At 38.2% G+C, this 20,822-nt stretch overlaps 1 long non-coding RNA gene across 2 annotated transcripts in view; it reads left to right on the top strand.

Annotated features, from left to right (window-relative positions):
- Positions 1-20,291, top strand: part of LOC140846195 (uncharacterized) — a 39,158-nt gene extending 18,867 nt beyond the window's left edge. For both annotated transcript variants that reach the window (XR_012125129.1, XR_012125130.1), the window contains one exon: positions 20,105-20,291. This is a non-coding gene — a long non-coding RNA (uncharacterized lncRNA). The remainder of the gene's footprint in view (positions 1-20,104) is intronic.
- The last annotated feature ends 531 nt before the right edge of the window (positions 20,292-20,822 follow it).

Genomic DNA, 20,822 nt, shown 5'->3' with positions numbered 1-20,822 from the left:
GAACTTTATTTCTAGATTTAAAAAATTGGGAATATTTACTATTCGCATCATCTGAAACTATTGTTTAATCTATACTTGCACAAGAAAGGTTGTAAAAAAAAACAGGTTTTTTCTTTTAAATTGAGAGGTAGTTCTTGTTTCACTGTGTCATTATTAATTAATACTCTACACAGGCTGATAATTGATGCATAACACTATCCAGTGGTCACATTCATTTCTCTCTCTTCCCCGCCTTCCCCACGCACACATATATAATACCCTATTCCTCAGCTCCTTCACCCAACGCTGTGGAGATAATTGTAGTTGATCCAATCACCTCTTGGGTCAAAGGCCCTTCTGAAAATCCATGCACTGCATTCATCTACAAATCAAGATACATACTGACAATCAACTTTGCACACTTGCTAAGAGCCATATAAAAGAGAATAGGTCAGAACACTAAAAGGTAGAGAAAAATGTAAGGCGAAACAGAGATTGCAACATTTGTGTGCTTAATCTCCAACTTTCTAGTATAAACTGTAAATATAATCACTTCTAAAGGCTGTTCAGGGACATGCCAACTTCTTAAACCAAGCTTTACAGAAAAAAGAAAACTGGAGCCAGGTCTTAGAAGAATGTAGGATTCGAACAGGATAGGAAATTGGGAACTCAGGAAAGGTATGCCAAAGAGGTTTGGGAAAGGGGTAACATATCAAACAGTGACTATCTGACTTGAAAAGAGTAGAGGTTCTATGTGCAAGAATGGGTGGTTAGAGCTAGTGCTGAGGGAAGACCATGGAGGCCACCAAGAAGTTCTGATGATTTTATAGGAAATGGAAATTGCAAGTTGTGAATCAATCAACTATCAACACTATACCATTAAGAATTCTTCGGTTGGGCCATGTATAAACCAGAGTTAGCAATCTGATATACAGGGTGTCCCTACAGTGTACAGGATCTGGAACAAATATTTTTATGGAACTCTTGACTATATAAACAATTCGAATAAAAAAGTATGAACCCATGTGGGATAGAATGGTTTATCAATGAAGATTTAGAATAATGGGTAGCGAGGAAGCATTTACATTCTTTGTTAACTGTTAATCAATGCCCGTGGAGGTTCTTCTTAGTGTATAGTTATTATCAGTTCCTGCCCAAGACCAGGAACCATCTGTTGTTTCTGTGAACTACTCCTTTCCCAGCAAATTCTGTGTCTAAAAACAGGCAATGATGTTAGTATTCATGATGCAATGGCTCTTCAAAATCTGTTAAAACAATATAGATAATATTTGTTTTTGCAGTTCCTTAATACCATTTATTCAATGCTCCTTACATCAGCCATGGTACAACCCATGAATCCTGGCTAGCGGGGACTCTCAGAGGTTGTTACTGTGCCTCACTGAGGGCGACCACAAAGGCAAGATGTTTCCAGAGTGTGCAGGAACATGTGAACAAGATTTCATTTTCTGGTCATATAAATGTATCAGTCGGAACTGTGCACACGAACACAGACCTTCTAGCCATGACTTCTCCAGAACCCTCAACTATCATTTCTGCATTCCTGAAGTGTGGCCCTTCAGTGTGGTCACACTCCCGCCTTCCACACTGCACACAACTGCCGACAGGAGGAGTGATCCCCTGCCCGGAGGGAATATCTGTCCATCTTAAAGGCATGCTCTTGGGACAGCCTGTTGGCCTGCTTGGGCAACGGCCACCCCAGGACTGCCTGGTACATGGCCCGGAGCCTGCGCAGGGTGGGTCACCGCCCTTGGTGCTGGTGGCAGGGAGACACCCAGGGTAAAGGACAAGCTTGTCCTTTAGCACAGAGCAGTCAGGCAGCTGCCCATGGTGGCCCAGAGCCCTTGCTCCTACTTGTGTCCAAAGTGAATGGGAGCCACCCCAAGCCGGTGTGGGTACCGTGTTTCTGGTCCAGCCTCATGGGAGGAGGTCGGAGGGCAAGAGCCAAGCCCAGGTGGGCCACTGCCTGGTCTCAGGACAGGGGAACCAGACCTTGAACATTTTAAGAGGATGGGGCAGGGGGAACTAGACACTGAGCTCTGGGTTAGGGTAAGGACTCCCCTTACCCTAGATCCTTGCCTGGATCTGAGGAGAAAACACAGGAAACATGCACCTATCCTTTTTAAAACATGGTTTAATAGCCACACACAAAAAATGCCTTATTGCTTTACTGATTTCATCATGGATTTGTGTGTCCTACCTGTATGAAAGTGATGACTTTCCCCATAAATAAGGCCAATTTTTGCTGGGTTTCACAGAAGCATTTGGAATTCGGGCAGAAATTAGAGGCTAATGTGAAAACGGAACATTGAATGTGCGGCGAAGGGCATACAAGGATTCCCCGGATGTGGGTGAGCACATATGTTGCCCGGGGTATGGTCAACAGCTTTATTGATCCCAGGAAGGAAACTGCTTAAACATAAAGCCAACACATTAAGGAGGGTAAAGCTCAGAAAATTCCAGAAACAGGAGCTGGTGTCTCGAATTAGGTGAACTGCTACTGGATCCATCTTTATCCTTAAGCCAGTCTGAGATAAATTTTTAAAAATTACCTAGAACCATAGAGACTCTGACTGGCAAAAAAATAAAAAATAAAACAAAGTGTCTACAAAAACAGCCTCAACTGCAGTTCTAATGCTAGGAAGGAATTAGCAATTACAAGAAGTTAGACAGGCAGCCTGCCGCATCTCTGAAAACTATAGATAGAACCCTGAGGATCCTTTACATAGTTATTCTGACAAAACCAGGAAAAAAATGGAGTAGCATTATTCTTGTCTTTGTGCTTTTACCAAAGTGCCACCAGCCTCACTAATTAAATCCTTTCCAAGTCATTTCTATCTCTCCTGAATGTCCTCAGGACTCATTGACTGCATCATATTCAGGGATTTGATTAAATGTTACCTTTTCTTTTTCTCATATTGCTCCAATTTATTTGTGTTCTTTCTCCTAATAGATTATAATCTTGATTAAAGGGTCTGTGGTAGACAGCTGTCAGGGAGAGGGCTCGGTGACTCCCCTGCCCTTTCATTCACAACCTTGCATAACCCTCTCCTCTCAAGTGTGGGCTAGCATGGTTATTTGCTTCTAACATATAAGATACAGCAAAAGTGAAGGAACACCACTGCTGCTACTGGGTTATAGAAGTCTGTGACTTCTGTCTTGCTGGACTCTTGCTCAAAAGAGGGAGAATACGCAAAATTGTAAAACATAATAGGAAAGGAATCACTTCTTTAATAACGCACATAAAAAAGCCATGAGCTGGCCTCTAAACCACAATAAAATATGACTGACAAGAATGTCCATGTAACTCTCCTTTGATTATCTTGTGGTCTACAAGTGACAAGATCATCTCTGCAGCATAAGCCAGTATCCACCTTTTATCATTCCTCAGATTGTTCCATAGGGACTGGCCAAATGAAAATGTACTTTTCCCAATGTTTCCCTCTGTCTTCTTTATTGACACCTGCTACTTGACCCAACACCCCCGCACCAAAGCACTGGTGTCTGTCCCTTCCTGCACTAACTGTCTCTTAACTTCTGAACTGAACTCCTGAAAGAGTTTAAAGGGGAGATGAGCTGACAAGGAGACATGCTTGTCTCAAAGCTTGGCTGTGCCTGCATTTAATTAAAAATGGTATTGATTTTTCTCTGCTATAATGATAGGCACTAGTCTGCCCTCCCAATGTTAGTCACTGACAGTTTAAGTATGAAACAAAGGACATTTATTCGGCACTTAGTGTGAAATTATGACTGATTAAAAGGTGATTTATCATAAGAACTATGACTGTATAGACTTTGGTTTTCCTTTTTTTTTTTTTTTAATGCTCATTGGACCACAATTGGGAAGGGATAGCTGGATGACTGGAATGATTCTCTCCTTCTCTCTTTCAGTTCTCTTTCTCTGCTTTTAGCACAAAATCAAAAACAAAATTTCTAATGAATTCAGAACAACAACTAAAAAGTATGTGGCAAGGAAAATAATTCTGGAAGCCGACCTGTAGCATATTCTAGATGTCGAGTGGTAAACTGCCAAGTTGCCTCCAGGCAGCATAACCCTCAGTCAGAGCTTTTCCAGGATTACACTCTAGCGACATCTGCCCCCACCTCCCTTTCCTCTTACACATAAAGTTGGACACGGTTGAAACTGGCCCAATAGCCTAGGTGAAGAAACAGTGCTAGAAGCTTTGAAAGGGAGACCTGAGAGCAAGACCAGAAAGTTATGTCCATATAACATAGTCAACCTTCATTAATCCTTAATGAGTCCAACTCTTCTCCAGACATGAGTCTGCCCTCCTTCCTGGGAGCAGTGACAGTATGCCTTTTTTGGTTAAGAACACAAATTCTTGAGCCAGACTATCAACGTGCAAATCTCTTTTCTCCTACATATTATTACAGGTGTGGCCTTGAGCATGTTATTTCATCTTTGTATACTTTAGCTTCTTAACCTGCAAAATGGGTTAATAGTATCACCACCATTTCGGGTTAATGGGAATATTAAACAATAGAAGTATTAGGCAAAGCAATTAGAATAGCGTATGATGCGTAATAAACACCCTAAAATATTACTAGATTTCTGCAAATATAAGATCTACCTCTTATAAGACAGATCTTGATTTCAGAGACATTAACCTGGAAAAAGCACCTCTTAGAACTGATGCAATATCATAGGTAGTTATTGTTGATAATGTATGCTGATTTACAGCTATGAACTCTAATCAGAAAGTGAAAGATGTCCAATGTTGTCCACTTTCATACATACCGATATTAAATTTTTGAGAGTTTATATATTCTACATTCCTCTCTGCTACCTTACTTTATCATCAGATGGTATAAGATAGTACAGATTCATGGATTTTGGTGTTAGAAAAGCCTGGGTCCCCACTCCAGCTCTGTCACCTGTGAGGAGTATGTCCCTGATCAAGTTACTTCCCACCTAAGTCTCAGCTGGGTGCTCACGCCACAGTGCTCTAGATAACCCTTCATGTAAACAAGGTTGGCAAAGGGCTTAAGCAAAGCAGGGGTACATACTAAAATTTTTGGAAAAATTTTTATTTTATATATATATATTTTCTTAAGTTTCAAAATGGGGGAAATGGGAACTTCATTGAACTACATTATGTTCACTTTACTGTTCAGAATTTTAAAAACGTTTCACATAGTAGAAGATGGAAAGGTGAGCACCACAAATTTTTTAGGATATAGGGCTTAGAAGGGTCTTAAATCAGTCCTTTATCAATAGGCGGTGGTTAGGAGTGAAAAAGAGAAAATGTATAGAACTTATAACATAGGATTGGTATAAAGTTTGTTGTGTACCCTTTATGCTGCCTTTATTTTTCAGCTGAAGCAGAAATGCAAGCAATTTGATGACTTGCTGAATATCCTAGAATGTATTATCCGCAGACCTTGTAGGAAAAGTATAATAAGCATCAAGATAAAAATTTCTTCCACTAAGGAGGGCTCCTATCCCACTAAGGCATAGAAAGCTGGTAATCTGCCTTTTTAGCTTTAAATGATAGCAAGCATAAAAGATGAGATGAATTATTAAGTTAGAGATTAAGTCTCACAGATAAATTCCCTGCATGGTGATTTTCAAAGTAACATTTTTTGTGTTTCTGATAAATATAAAGAAAAAGTTAATATCTATCTGTGTGTTCCTTGAAGGATAGTAGCCAAGGATCCTGAAATTAAGGAAACAATGATAAATTCATCAGATTTCCTACCGAACCAGGAATTCCATAAAAGAAGAAAGCATGAATATGAGGCGAGTTGACAGAAAAACAAAGCAATAAAAGAAAACCCAAATCTGGAGAAAATATCAGGAACAGAAGGAATAATGCCCAGAGATTACTAAGTGAGAACAGAAGACTGAATTAGGGAAAGAAAGAAAGACAAATGAAGACAATAGATGGCAATCAATGAACAAAGCAAATGGAAAAACTCACTTATTTAAAAATATTTAATTTAGAGGAACAACCTAAGACAGGCACAGTTGCAGGGGGGCCATCAGGTGAGAAATTGGGAATCAACAGTGGTGAAGCTTAGAACCTCACCCCCACCCCCCCCGTTTTGAGAGAAATCTTCTGCATCCGTGGATGTTTTATTGCCCTTGTCTAGCTCGGATTAACACATAGTCTACAGGCACACACCTGATCATCTACATTTGCTCTCTTACAACACTAAACTATGTTTTCTACCTTTATCTTGCATCTACCTACCACTTCAGCATTTTATTAAAAATACAAATAATAATAATAATAAAGGGAGAAATGTGGGATCCACATATAAATCAAGTATAAAAATCAAACGAATATTCATATTTGACCTGATTGTTTGTAGTTCATAATGTGTGATCAGAACCGAAAGTTTCTGTGATGAATGCCCTTGTACTGTTCACCATGTAAGAACTCATTCACTATGTAAGAATTTGTTCACCATGTAAGAACTTGTTCGTTATGCTTCAGAAGATTGGAGACTGACGAGAATTAGGCTTGGGGTGGATTAATGATTGTGCATTGAGCATTGACTCCCCTATACAGAATTTTATTGTTGTTAACAACCATTTGATCAATAAATATGAGAGATGCCCTCTCAAAAAAAAATTTAATTTATACCTACTAGGGGTTCTACGTACTTTGAATACATCACTGAACACATGAACAGAAATCTCTGTCCTCATGGAGCTTATGTTATCATAAGGGGATGCAGGCAATAAAAAATGGATGTTGCGTGTATATAGCTCGGTAGAGTACAGATCAGGTTAGGATGACAGTTTGAATGTCTTGGGCAGGAAGAGTTTTTTGAAGTGACATTTGGACAAATACTTGAAGGAGGTAAGGGCATTAGCTAGGCAAGAAGCATTCCAGGCAGAGGAAGTGCATTTAGGTGGAAGCATGCCTGGCATGTTGGAGGGATAGGAATAAGGTTAGGACAGACGGAGCAACAGGAGAGGAGGAGGGGTCAAAGTCAGGCAGTGGGGGCGAGATCATAGAAGGCTTGGAGACCATTGAGCACTATAGGTTTTACTCTATTTTGAAAAACATGATTTGGGACTGAAATTTGGAAAGAGTTACCCTGGCTGGTGTGTAGGGGAGCAAAGGTGAAAGAAGGAAGACCTTTACTATTGTTGTAATGGTTAGAAGCGGTGCATTAACTTGATCTGGATTTGGGTAGTGCAGAAAATGAGAAGTGGTCAGGTTCTAGATACATTTTGAGAATAGAGTCAATAGGATTTTCCCAGAGATTGTGTGGGTTGTGAAAGAATGAAAAACATCGATGATTTCAAGGATTTAGCCTGAGTACTAATATTATGTAGCTGCCATAACTTACAATGGGACATTGAGTTAGTGGGTAAGGTGGGTTATCAAATGTTCAGTTTGGGGCATAAGTTTGAGATTCAAAAGATTCAAGTTAGATATTCAAAAGATTTGTCTAGGTAACTGGATGTTCAACCCTTGAATCTGAAGAGATATCTGGATTAGATATAAGTCTGGGAGGCATCAGTATATATTAAGGCTGTGAGAATGGATGAGAACACCAAGTTAATACATACAAAAAAGAGAAAGGGGCCACAAACCTGTCTTAGTGCTCTTGGGCTCCAAAACAAAATACCATGTTGGGTGGTTTAAACAACGCACATATATTTCTGACAGTTGCAGAGACTGGGAAGTCCAAGATCAAGGTGCTGACTTATTTGGTTCCTAATGAAAATATAGATTCAGAAAGGAAGGTGACTGCTCAGATAATATTTAGAAATAAAATTAATAATTTCAGTATGAAGAATAGAAGGAATATAAGAGTTAATAAATACAACAGACCATGCCTTAAGAGAAACAAAAAAGGAAAAGCAGTAAAATGTCAAACATTTTTTAAATAAGAAAGGATTTGAAAAAAGAGTATAGTTATGGAAAAGAAGCAATGATGTTCCAAAATATATATCATAGGAATTCCAACAAAAGGAAATTATATTATTGGAACAGGATAATTATCAGAATTTTTATGTCGAGGAAACTTTCTTGAAATACAAGAATGGCTTAAATATATATATATTGGAAGAGGAAACTGCACCTGAGAAAACTGAACCAGATTCGCCAACATTGAAAAATGTTTTAATAAAATTACTTGGATATTAAACTTAAAAAAACCTTGGGGTGGGGGAAAGGGGAGGGCTGTGCAAAACAGAGAAGACAAGTAGTGATTCTACAACATCTTACTATGCTGATGGACAGTGACTATAACGGGGTTTGTGGGGGGAACTTGGTGAAGGGGGGAGCCTAGTAAACATAATGTTTTCCATGTAATTGTAGATTAATGATAACAAAATTTAAAAAAATACCTTGTCCATGCATGCAAGAAGAACATAGGGAAAAGACATCGTTTTGTTATTAGGTTTCTTAACATTAAGGCTTTATTCTAGAAGACAATGGTATAATATTTAAGATACTGAAAGCTAAATATGTAATCCAAGGATTTTATATTACTTTTAAGAATAAAAGCCACAGTGAAAGTTTTTAGGAAATAACCTGAGACGTTCCTGAGAAATCTAGTGTTGAACAAGCATCAAACAATCAAAATAACATCAACATGAAGTAGTTAAATACATACTTACCTAGAGAGATTAGTTTAGGTAATAGTTTAAGGAAGATATAAAATATAAAGGACTCTTCTCTAACAACACAGGCACTGTTCAGTCATATAAATATGAGCAGGGATCAACTTCTCCTTTGGACATGATGGAGTGACTGGGACTGGACTTGATCTCCCACTGTGCATAACTATAAATCATTATAAAACTGAAAAAAATATATGAAATAAAATGTTTTTAGACATTGAACAACAGTAAGAAAATAATTTTTGACCTCTAATAGAAAATAAATAAGCCAAGCAAGCCCTGTAATCATTTAACACTTTCTGCTGCTGTGCAAAGGAAATTCAAATAGAATATGGCATGCAGACTCATTTTATGGAAGAGAATGAAATTGGAATTTGGGTAGGTTATGGTGGCTGAAATTTACTTGATAATATCAGTAGAAACCACAGAAAACTAGTGACTTAATAGTATGGCTAAATTAGCCTTAAATGAAGGACATTTAAGACCCTTCCAGGAGGCTTAAAATTAAGCCTTGAAAGAGCACAAATAACAACTTTACTGCCTGACAAAATAAAGTTCATTATTTAAAGAAGGCAAAAAAAAAAAAAAGAATGCCAGTATTCAGCAATGTAAAATTTACAATTGGTAGCATCCAGTCAAAAAATATCAAATGTAAGGAAACAAGAAAATGTGATCCATTCTAAGCAGAAAAAAGTAAAAAGGAGCCAATGGAAAGATATCAGAAATGAAAAATGATGAAACTAGCAGGCAAAACATTTAAATCAACTATTATAAATATCTTCAAAGAATTAAAGGAAAATGAACATGAGATAAATGGAAGATAAAATAGGAACATCTAGAAATAAAATTATAAAATATCTAAAATGAGAAATTCACTAGGCAGGATTAATAGCAGATTGCATGTTTCAGGAAAAATAATATCAGTTAATTTGAAGACAATGAAGTAACAAAAACTAACAATGAAGAAATGTGGAAAAAAAGAAACAGCCTAAAGCATTAGTGATCTTTGGGATTAATATGTGGTGTTCTAATATAAGTGATATCATAGTGCCAAATGAGATTTTTTTAAAAGATGATAAAAAAGAGATAAAAATTTATTTTTAAAAAATAATGGCCAAAATTTAATGAAAAATATCAATCCACAAAGAAACACAATGAACCCAAAGCGAGATAAATACAAATAAAATTACAATAAGTAGATCATAACCAATGACTGAAAACCAGTCCTAAAGATAAAATCATAAAAGAAGCCAGAGAAAAATGAAAATTGGAAACATAAAAATAAGAATGTCAGCACATTATTCTACAGCCAGCAAGCAATGAACACTCTTTAAGCACTAAATTAAAAAAATGGCCAACTTGGACCTCTATATCTGTGAGAGTATCTTTCAAATATTAAGCCAAAATAAAGACATTCTAAGATCAACAAAAGCTAAGGAAACATATTTCTAATAGATCTGCACTATAGAAATGTTAAATTCTTCAGGAGAAAGGAAATTATGCCAGACAGAATGTTGCATCAACCAAAGGAATGAAGATATCCAGAAATGGCAAATATATGGGTAAGAATAGAAAAACTGTTCTCCTTTTTACATTTCTTTAAAAAAGAATTGACTGTTTTAAACAAAAGTCATATATTGTGGAGTTCATAACACATATAGAAATATAATGTATGACAATTGCACAAACAACAGGGAAGAAATTAATGTATACAATTGTAAAGTTCTTACATTGAATATTAAGTAGCATAATAGTATTTCAACAGTACTTGAGTAGTATCTGTGATGAATGCTATGAATTCTATAACAACAACCAAAAAAAAATTATATCTAATGACACAATAATGTTGAAAAAAAAGCCATGTTTATTTAATCCAAAAGAAAGCAAAAAACAAGGAAGATAAGCAACAAAGATGAGACAAATAAAAAATAAGTTAGTTTTAAGCCCAATCATATTGAAAATTACATTAAATATAAATGATCTAAATACTCCAGTTCAAAGCTAGTCATTCTCAATGGGATAAAAAAAGCAAGACCCAACTAAATGTTGTCTATAAGAAACGCACCTTAAATATAAAGACACAAATAGGATAAAAGTAAAAAAATGTAAATAACATAGCTGGAGTGGATATATTAATATCAGATAAAGTAATCTTAAGGAAAGGAATATTGTCTGCATTAAAAACCAGAACATTTCGTAATGACAAAGTGTTAATTCAGCAAGAATATATAGCATTCCTAAATGAGTATATACCTGAATATATGGGGAAAAAAGAGAGAAAATTTAAGTATATCAACTATAAATATGTACTGAAAATTGTATTTATAGTTGAACATTTCAACACCCTTCTGATGGTAGTTGATAAAGAATTATTATACAGGGATTGGCAGAATTCCTCTAAAATGCCAAATAACAAATATTTCAGGTTTTACAGGCCACCTTCAGTCTCTTATTGTGTATTTTTTTTCTTTTAAATAACTCTTGAAAATGTAAATACTATTCTTAGCTTACAGATCATATAACAATAATTTGCTCACCCCTGAGACAGAGTATCTTTAAGTAGAGAGGAGACTCGAGCAACACTGTCACTGACTCAATCTAATTGGGGAGTACAAAGCACTTCATTCAACAACAGGAAAATGCCCACTCTTTTCAAGTGCACATAAAACATTTGCTAAGGTAGATTATAAGCTAGACCATATCAAAAGTCTTAATTGATAAATCTCAGTAAACATGAAAGGGGGTATTGAAATGTATTATGTTCTCTAGCTCAAACAGAATTATATTAGAAATGAATAATGGAAAGCTGGCTAGGTAATTAGAATCCTCAAATAACTGGAAAGTAGCAACACACTTCTACATAACTCTTGAGTCAAACAAATCACAAGAGAAATTAGAAACATTTTGAATTGAGTGAAAATGAAAAGACAACATATAAAAATGTGAGGATGCGGCAGTGATGTGCTGGAACTGGTTCACACTGGCTCATACTGGCTCAGGAGAACCAGTGCGTACATTTCTCCCCAACTTTGCATTTAAGGACATACCATTGGTGACTTGAATCTGTGTTGGGAATATTTACCCTAGAAAGATTGACAAATGCTACACACCAAGGCTTTTTTTTCCCTTCCAAAAAGCCATTTTAACACTGAATATTGCTAAAGCAGTGTTTAAAGAGAAATTTGTGGTTTAAATGTTTACATTAAAAAGGAAAACCTAGACCAATGATATCAGCTTCCATCTTAAAAAATTAGAAAGAGTTAATTAAACTCAACATAAGAAGGAAGGAAAATAAAAATGAAAATGGATATCAATGAAATAGAAAATAGACAAACAATAGAGATAAATAATGGAACAAGAAGTCAGTTCTTCCAACTGTCAATCAAATCAGTATTTCTCTAGCTAGAATGGTAATGAAAAATAAAAGAGATGCAAGTTAATAATACTGAAAATGAAACAAGGAACACAAGTATGGATTCTACAGACATTAAAAGGACAGCAAAAGAATATTATAAACAAATTAAACTTAGATGAAGTGGAGAAAATCCTTAACATACATCAGTTACAAAAACTAACTCAAGAAGAAATAGAAAACCTGAATAACTTCATAGCAGTTAAGAAATTGAATGTGTAATCAGAAGCCATCCCATAAAGAAAATGCCATACCCAGATAGCTTTGCTGGGAAACTCTCACAAGCATTTAAGAAAGATATATAACACCAAATGCTACATAAACTCATGCAAACTATAGAAGAAAAGAAATACAGTACAACTCATTTCATGAGTCCAGTATGAACTTGATGCAAAGACTTTGAAAAAAAAGACAATTTCATACCATGAATATAAATGCAAAATTCTCTAATAAAATATTAACTACTTGGTCCAGCTCTGTACATATGTGTGATGACTGGAAAGGAGGTTAGAGCAATCGCACTGTGATCCATTTACCTCTAAATTACTGATGGGGTGGGAATCTCATTTTCAGGGAAATCAGGCATATGACCCCCATCTAATCTCCATGTAACAGGAGAATTGTAGATGGAACTCCTAGTTAAATAGACTAATGATATTTGGTAGGAGTAAATTCCTTATCTGTGAAATGCTTCTTATATGATGTCCCTTAATTTAGGGCTGCTGATGGTAAACAAACCAATTTACAACCTAGAGATCATTGAGGCATGACCCCTGCAGAATATCACCGAGGCTATACAGATATCTGAGATATAAAATGGAGATACTCCATAATGTAAACGTTGTCCACTGTGTAAGATGATTCGCCAACTTCTCTTAGGGACCTCAGCTATCACTGTGGTCCAGAGAGCATGTACTCAATGCAGGAAGGAAGTACCCCTGGGAGTTAGCAGTTTTCACAGACCTCTCCTGATTATTGATTACTTGTATCCTTAAAAATATTAGTAAATCTTGATCATGTGAAACAGCTCACTGTGTTAGCTCAGTTGCCAAGTGGGTTTTGTGTCAGGTATGCAAGTTTGCTTTACATTTTAAAAATCAATTAATGTGATTCATCATATAAGTAGAATAAGAGTGACAAATATAAACATAATATCATCTCATAACTTAATAATCATTTATTCCATAAATATGTATTGAGCGCCTCCTGTGCCAGGCACTGCCCAATACCTGGAGCACAGCAGTGGGACAAACCCACACACACACAGCACTGCCAAAGTCCCTGCTCTTAGGAAGCCTACACTCTATGCATCCGAATCTGGCATCTACGGGAAAAATTAGGATAAAGCTATTTCTCAGGTATTTCAATGCATAAAATGGTAGTGGCAGACTTCCTGCTGTGTAAAGATAAAAATATCATTTAGTTATTTTCCTATGTTTCTAATTTCCTCAGGATATGAAGAACTCTGACTTTTAAAAATTTCCTGTGCAAGCAAACTAGTCCAGTTGATAAGGAGTAGCTAGACGCAAGGCAGGAGTACATTTGGGAGATTGGTGGTTTTGTGAGTCAACTAGTTTGCCCTGTAGATTTTGCCTCCAGGGCTCTAACAAAGCCATCTTCAATTCAGTCCCAGTATCCAAGCAGCCAAGATAATAGCCCAAACGTTTGCATTCCATGAAACCTAAAAGACTGACTAATGAGTAACTATCGTGCAAGGTCTCTTTTCCTGAGCTGTAATTATGTATATTTTGTCTGTGGTATAGAAACCTATCTGGTAAAGCATGACAGTTAATTATATACAGGCCTCCTGGGTATTGTCATCAGACTGTAACAGGAGAGTCGCCTTGAAGACGTGTGTGGGGTATCTCTCTACCGGTGACTCCCCTTCTCCTAACACTGAAATCAGTGATGCTGCTTTCTTAGCATTGCAGGAATGAAAAGTTTAGTCATAGGCAAGGGAGCCCTGTGGGTAATCCCACTAGGTTCTCAATTCCTGATGGATGAGCAGATGGCATTATGTCATAGCCTGTAGGGCTGATCAGGCCTGCCAGAAGCAAATACATGTTCCCTATATTAAGGTCTTGTGCTAAACCTTAGGAATACCAGAGCTACAGTCCCTGACCTGCTGGTTCACTTACAGTCCGCCAAAGATGACTTTGGTATGGTAGGAATTACAAAGGTGAAGAGGTTTTAACAGTGGGACTCAAACATATTCTGAGAGATGAGAGAGGGCTTCTGTGAGGAGGTTATATTTATGCTGAAATAGAAAAATGAGATGTGAGTTCATCCGTGGAAATGAGAGGAGAGGACATTTGGCAAATACTGTCAGTTGGCAGACCCAACTACTGGTTCAACCCCTTCCTCTTGCCTGCCTATGCATAGAACATCTGCTAAAAATGATCTCCCAGACCTCCTTCCGGCTGCGGTAGCCATGTGATACAGTTCTGGCTAATGAGATACAGGTAGAAATCCCTGAGAAGTGTAGTTCCTTCCCTCACAGAAAGACAAAGCCTTACGATGAGAGAACTTTTTTCCTCCTTGCACCTTTCTCTCTTCACTTTTTCTGTTTAATTAACCTCTCCCTTCTTCCTGTCTAGTACACTGACGTGATGCCTAACAGTACAACAGCCATTTTGCACAAGGAAATGACAAGCAAGAGTTAAAGGATGGCAAAGGAGGAAATACTGCCCGGGTTCCTGACGCAGGACTCTGCAGCTTTCCCAAACCTGGACTTCTTTTACAAATCGTGCAGACGTCTTGCTTCAGAAAAAAAAAAAAAGCCCCATCTTTAGGCTAAAGCTATTTGGATTTTTTGTTGTTTGCAGCTAAGCAATTAAGTGATACAGGACAGGAGAGATGAGTTGAAGAAGTAGACCAAGATTTAATAGTGGCAGGTCTTATAGGTCATTTTAAGGATTGTATAAGTCAGGTTCAATCAGAGACGCAGGACTGTGTGTGTGTGTGTGTGTGTGTGTGTGTACATACATACATGCATGCATGCCTGTAAGCATATATATGTATATATACACACATACATATACGCACACATTAATTGCTTACACAATAGTGAGGAGTTACTAAGTAAGTCTGAAGTCTGCTAAGTAAGCAGTCAGGAAAAGGAGATCACGAGCAGGTTGGAACCGCACAGGCATGAACTATTTGGAATCTCTAAGCTCAGAAAGACCTATCTCTGCTTTGAAAGGACTCACCTAATTAGGGCAGGCCCACCCAAGACAATATCTTTTTCCATTAATTTAAATTCAATTTATTAGGGATTTTAATTATATCTGTAAAAATCCTCCCACAGTAGCAGCCAGATTAGTGTTTGATCGAATGACTGAGAACTGAATTTAGTCATCCCCATTTGAAATGTCAAAAGCTATCACACAAACTTTATCACAAGAGCAATGGGAAGCCTTTGATTTTTAAGCAGAAAAGTAGCATGATTACATCTGCAATCGCTGTGGCTGACCTGTGGAAGGTGACTTGGAAGGGGAGTGAGTTTGGAAAGTAGAAAAATCTTTGGAGTTATTATTGCAGTAACCTAGGAGAGAGATGATGAAGACTTGAATGAATATAGTCAGTGAGGATGGAAAAAAGGGTCGGGGGCGGGGGGAATTCAAGAACCAGTGAGGACTCTGTTTAGTGAGAGTAACTCGGTGGGGGGGGGGGGGGGAATATTTTCCCAGCAAAATATCTTTGAAAGTGAAATCAAAGGAAGAAATAAAGTGGGAGAAACCCGTTTATTGCTTACAAGCAGTTGTCCACTTCTGCTCAGCTGTGTCTCTTGCCACCCAGCTGCAAAAAGGGACCCTACCCAAGCTCTCCAGTCCAGATACGCCCTCGATCCCCCTTGTAATGAGCTATTGATACAGAGATAGACTACTCCTCTCCACCCCTTGGAAACACCTATTGATACGGAGATGCACTAAGGCCAGGGGAGAGATTCTGGAAATAATACAATTTTACCCATGATGAGTGACTGAGTATGAAGGAGATGTAAGAATCAGAGGGACCTCTGGGTTTCTGGTTGTTTACCACTTATTGGGACCTAGACTGCTGGAGAGGGAATTAAGTCATTAAGATATTGATAAAAAAGAGTGAATTTGGAAGGAAAAACTGTAATTTCCATTCTGGGCATGGGGCCTATGAGGAGCCAATGAGTTATACGTATTCTGTGGATTTGTGAAGAGGCAGTGAAATGGTGAGGTACGTATGGATCTCAGGAGAGAGGAGTAGACTGGAGATATAAACGCAGGCGTTGTTGGCCACAGGTATTGGAAATCATGAAAATGGCTGAGTGGCCCTGGAGAGAAGACTAGAGGGAGAAGAGGAGAGGGCCAGGGATAGAGCCCAAGTATATCCTATGTGTTTCACGGCAGATGGAAGGGGATCTGGCAGGAGACAGTGAGAGGAATGATCTGGACACAAATGTGAGGAGGTAACTGTTGTTTTAAAAACTAAGATGTCCTTAGTAACAGGGAAACATCTGCAATCATCCCAGGCTAGTGAAAAACTTCTTGGAAAGTGTGAAATGTATCCAGGTACATGGACTGGAAGAAGAGGAGAGAGGAGAAGGCTCATCACAAGTCTAAGCTGCAGAGTCTTATGGGGTCAGGCACGCTTCCTCACCTCACCCCAGTTCTGTGACCTCAGTCGAGTTCCCCAACACCTCTGAGCCTCAGTCTCCTCCTCCATGAAACGGGACTGCTCATACAAACTGAAGGGAGGGTTAAATAATGTATTTCACTTATGGAATGTAACATTCATAAAATAATTTTTAAAAGGCTGATTGAACAGTATACCCAAATATATGTAATCAATGAAATGTTGTTTGAACATTTTCTATGCACCATTAAGTTGTAAGTGCCTGATATGTATTAACTCATCTAATTCTCACAACACCAAAATAGTGACTGCTGTTCCATATGTTGAGATGAGGCAACTGAATCTGAGAGCTCAGTCCACCTCCATTCATTTATTCAACAAGTAGGTATTAAGTATTTACAGTGTGCTTTTATACGGTATATACTAAATACTATATATATGGTAAATACTAAAGTATATACGGTAAATACTAAAGATGCATCAGTAACAAAACTGACAAAATATCTTCTTCAAAGATTGCATTCTAGTCTGGGAGACAATGTGAGAAGGTTGTAAGTGATATGGAAAGAAGACGGATAAAGGGAACTGCTAATGCCAGGTTTAGGACAAGGAATCGTGAGTTAGAATATGAAACAGGTGGTCCGAGTAGGCTTACTAATAAGCAGACAGTTTTCACAGAGGACGTCTTTTGATTCACTTAATAAAAGGATAACTGTCGGTTTGATAAAAGGTTATGTGGGAGCAAGCTGGCAGCTGGGAGGTCAGCTGGGAGGCTGTGGCAAAGATCTGGCAAGGATCGCTTGGTGCCTGGACCAAGGAAGGAGTAGTAGAGGTGGCGATAAGGGTTTGGGTATATTTTGAAAGTAGAGTTAGTAGGAGTCTCTGATTGGAATGAGAAGATGAGACAAACAGAGGAATCAAAGATGATCCATTAGAAGACAAGAATTGCCATTAATTAGAATGGACAGGACTGCTGGAGATTTGGGGTAGAAGGTAAGAAAACTGGTTTTGGACATTGTGAGTTCACCATGCAACACTGCTTTATGGTGTCTGTCATACTGCCCGCGAGGCGTAAATAGATTTATTTTTTTCTTTTTAAGGAGGCATATCTTCATTTGAAAATAGTATCTGGCAGCTACTTACCTTCTTTGACAGTGCCATTTCTACAAGGTAAACCACCATCCTATGGTTTGGTTAATTTTGAAAAAAGGTGCACACGTGGTGTCCCCTGGATAAGGCTTTCGCCTCTGCAAACTGTCACTTTGCTGGGAGTAACGGACAGTTGGTGCTGCCACGACTGTCTGGCAGACACTTCGTTCCCTCTCAGTCTTCCCACCAGTGACTAATTTTCTTGAGGAAATCAGCAAAGCAGAACATTAGTATTTCTTACCTTTTATGAAAGGGAGTATATTCATCTTATCAGGAAGCCGTTGTCCTCAGCCTGTCTGACGCAATGCATTCTCCATTACTGTTCTCCTCCCTCCAACACAGAGCCTGGCTTGCATTACAAAAGTGCCTGCATTTGCTGAAAATAACTTCCTCTTAGTCCTGCAGTGTTTGTGTTTTTGTTTAGTTCAGGCTTAATCCTTAAAGGAGAGGATTTTCCAGTTAATCCTGCCCCCTCATAATTATAAGAATGAAATGGATTGAATGATTACAAAAAGACTAAATTAAAACAGTTGCAATTTATCCATCAAGACATTTGGGTATTAATTATAGACACTCACAAAAAATAAGCCCTAGAGAATGGCTGGATTCTAAAAAGTCAGAATCCCTTTAATCTTGTATTCTAGATGAATTTGGAGGAGAGTTACGGTGCTACCTTTGGTGAGTAAACTGGCCAAAACGTCATTTGGCTAACTATCCTGACATTTTGGTCACAAAAACATGTTCTTGCTTTAGACGCGTATCACAGGACACCGAAAACTGATGCTTCCTGTTCTTGGACGATCTCCCTTCAGTTATGCCTTATCTTACTTCTTACTTCTTTGTTCAATCATTCTTTTCTATTGCAACCTTCCTCTCAGTCTATCAGTATGCTTATATCTTAGGGAGAAAACCCAGGGCCTGAATTCAGTGACGTTTTCAAGCCACCACCTAGTACAGCTCATTCTCTTCACCCCTTTGCTTCTCTGAATTATCTACGGGTGTTGCGTTCACTTCCTCAACATCCGCTAGCTTCTTAGCCCTTACAATCTGTTCTCCACCACTGCCACTCTGTTGAAATTATTGTCATAGAAGAATATCTCTTCATTTAATATAAAGCATCAAACCTAAGCTTCTCAAAATAGTCTTGGTACTCGTGTCCACACTTTTGTTCTTGAATTTCCTCCTTATCTGGCTCCCACAGTATCTCCATTCTTATCCTGCCTTTTGAAACTTTGTTTCTTAGTACCTTTTCCTGTTTCTAACTTTAAATGCTACTGAGTTACCCCATCACTCTCTTACATGAACACTTTTAGCGGCTTTGCATAGTTGGTTGAATTAAATGTAAATCCCTCAGTTTGTGATTGAAAGCTGTCCATCAGTGGACCCTGAGGTTTGGAATCCAAGTGGTGATGGCGTCTGGGTGGTAAAAGCGTGGAGACTTGAGCTTTGGCCATTGTTCTACGTGGAAGGACAGGATACAGAGAAGTCCCTACAAGAAAGGAAGAGTGGAGAGCCTTGAATATACTGTTCTAGGACATGCAGTTATGACAAGGTCTTACTCTAGAAGCTTTAAGCCTGGCTGACCCCAGTATTCTCCAATCAGGAATGCCAGAAAAGAGTAAAAACTTCTGACAAGTGTACTCATGAAACCATGAGCTAATGGAAATTTCAGCAGAGATGACTGAGCTGCTTGTGAGGATACACAGTGAGACTGGGTGGAACTTGTGCAACTGAAGGTCTTACTCTAGAAGCTTTAAGCCTGGCTGACCCCAGTATTCTCCAATCAGGAATGTCAGAAAAGAGTAAAAACTTCTGACAAGTGCACCCATGAAACCATGAGCTAATGGAAATTTCAGCAGAGATGACTGAGCTGCTTGTGAGGATACACAGTGAGACTGGGTGGAAGTTGTGCAACTGAGTAAGAAGTACGGCTGTCTGACTTGAGAGACCACCTGCAGGAGCTAGGTAAGGTACACCCATCAGCGGGCGTGAGAGGAAACAAGATCGTGCAGGGAAGAAAATCCCAGTGCAGAATATCTTTTCTAGGTAAACCATAGTTAATGTCCAGAAAGGACCAGCTAAGAAAAGACATCTACATTCAAAGAACTATTCATTGGTTCCTGGACACACCTTAGTTTTACGCATCTTGATTTACTTCAGCAATTTTTTTCCTCTATATTTGTTTAACAGTTTTATAGCACCACAGTGTGCTGGGGAGAGTTCTTAACATTTTACTGATATTAACTTTTTAAAGTTCATAGTGACAGTAGAAGGCAGTGTAACTATTAATTGTTTATTAATAGTTAACCATTAATACATCTATTCTACAGGTAAGAAAACTGAGAAAGAGGGAATTAAACAACTTACTCAAGGTCCTACTCTAGGAAGGGCAGAGCCAGAACTTGAACCCAGGCATCTCCAGAGTCCATACTCCTAACCATGATACCACTCGGTGAACTCCTATTCATCCTTCAAGACTCAACTCAAATGTCACCTCCTATATGGAATATCTCAATGCCATCGATCAGAGTTACATGTTTCCTCTTCGGTGGCCTGAACATACCTCCACTGTACCATTCAATTAAATTATCTAGCTTAAAATAAAAGTTTATTTTAATTTTGTCTATATTTGTGGTAAACTTCTCAAAGGCAGAGGCTATATTACGAAGCTGTGTATCCCTCCCCCTAAGGATAGTGTCTAGAACACAGTGGGTGCTCAATAAGCATTTGTTGAATTGAGTTAAATTTAGATGAATTATCATGTTGTTAGGGCTCAAAAATATTGTTAAAAGGAAGCACGAAACACAAACCAAATTAATAAAACAAATGTCAACTTGCAACCTCCAAAGTAACTGCTCATTAAGTAAACAAACTAGCAGGTGGAGGAATAACAGGCACCCCCACAAATGAAGGTTACTTGCCCCTTAGACCCTGGCTGGCGGTCATTGCCCAGCCGTCTGAAAGTGAGTGGGCACATATGAGTGGGACTGGAGAGCCCAATAAGTCCTGTACTAATACCTCTACATCAGCTGTTTCATAAGTGCCTCT

Source organism: Manis javanica, chromosome 14 (assembly GCF_040802235.1).
Source record: "Manis javanica isolate MJ-LG chromosome 14, MJ_LKY, whole genome shotgun sequence".
In the NCBI taxonomy this organism is placed as follows: Eukaryota; Metazoa; Chordata; class Mammalia; order Pholidota; family Manidae; genus Manis; species Manis javanica.
This window is presented reverse-complemented; position numbering and strand designations above follow the sequence as displayed.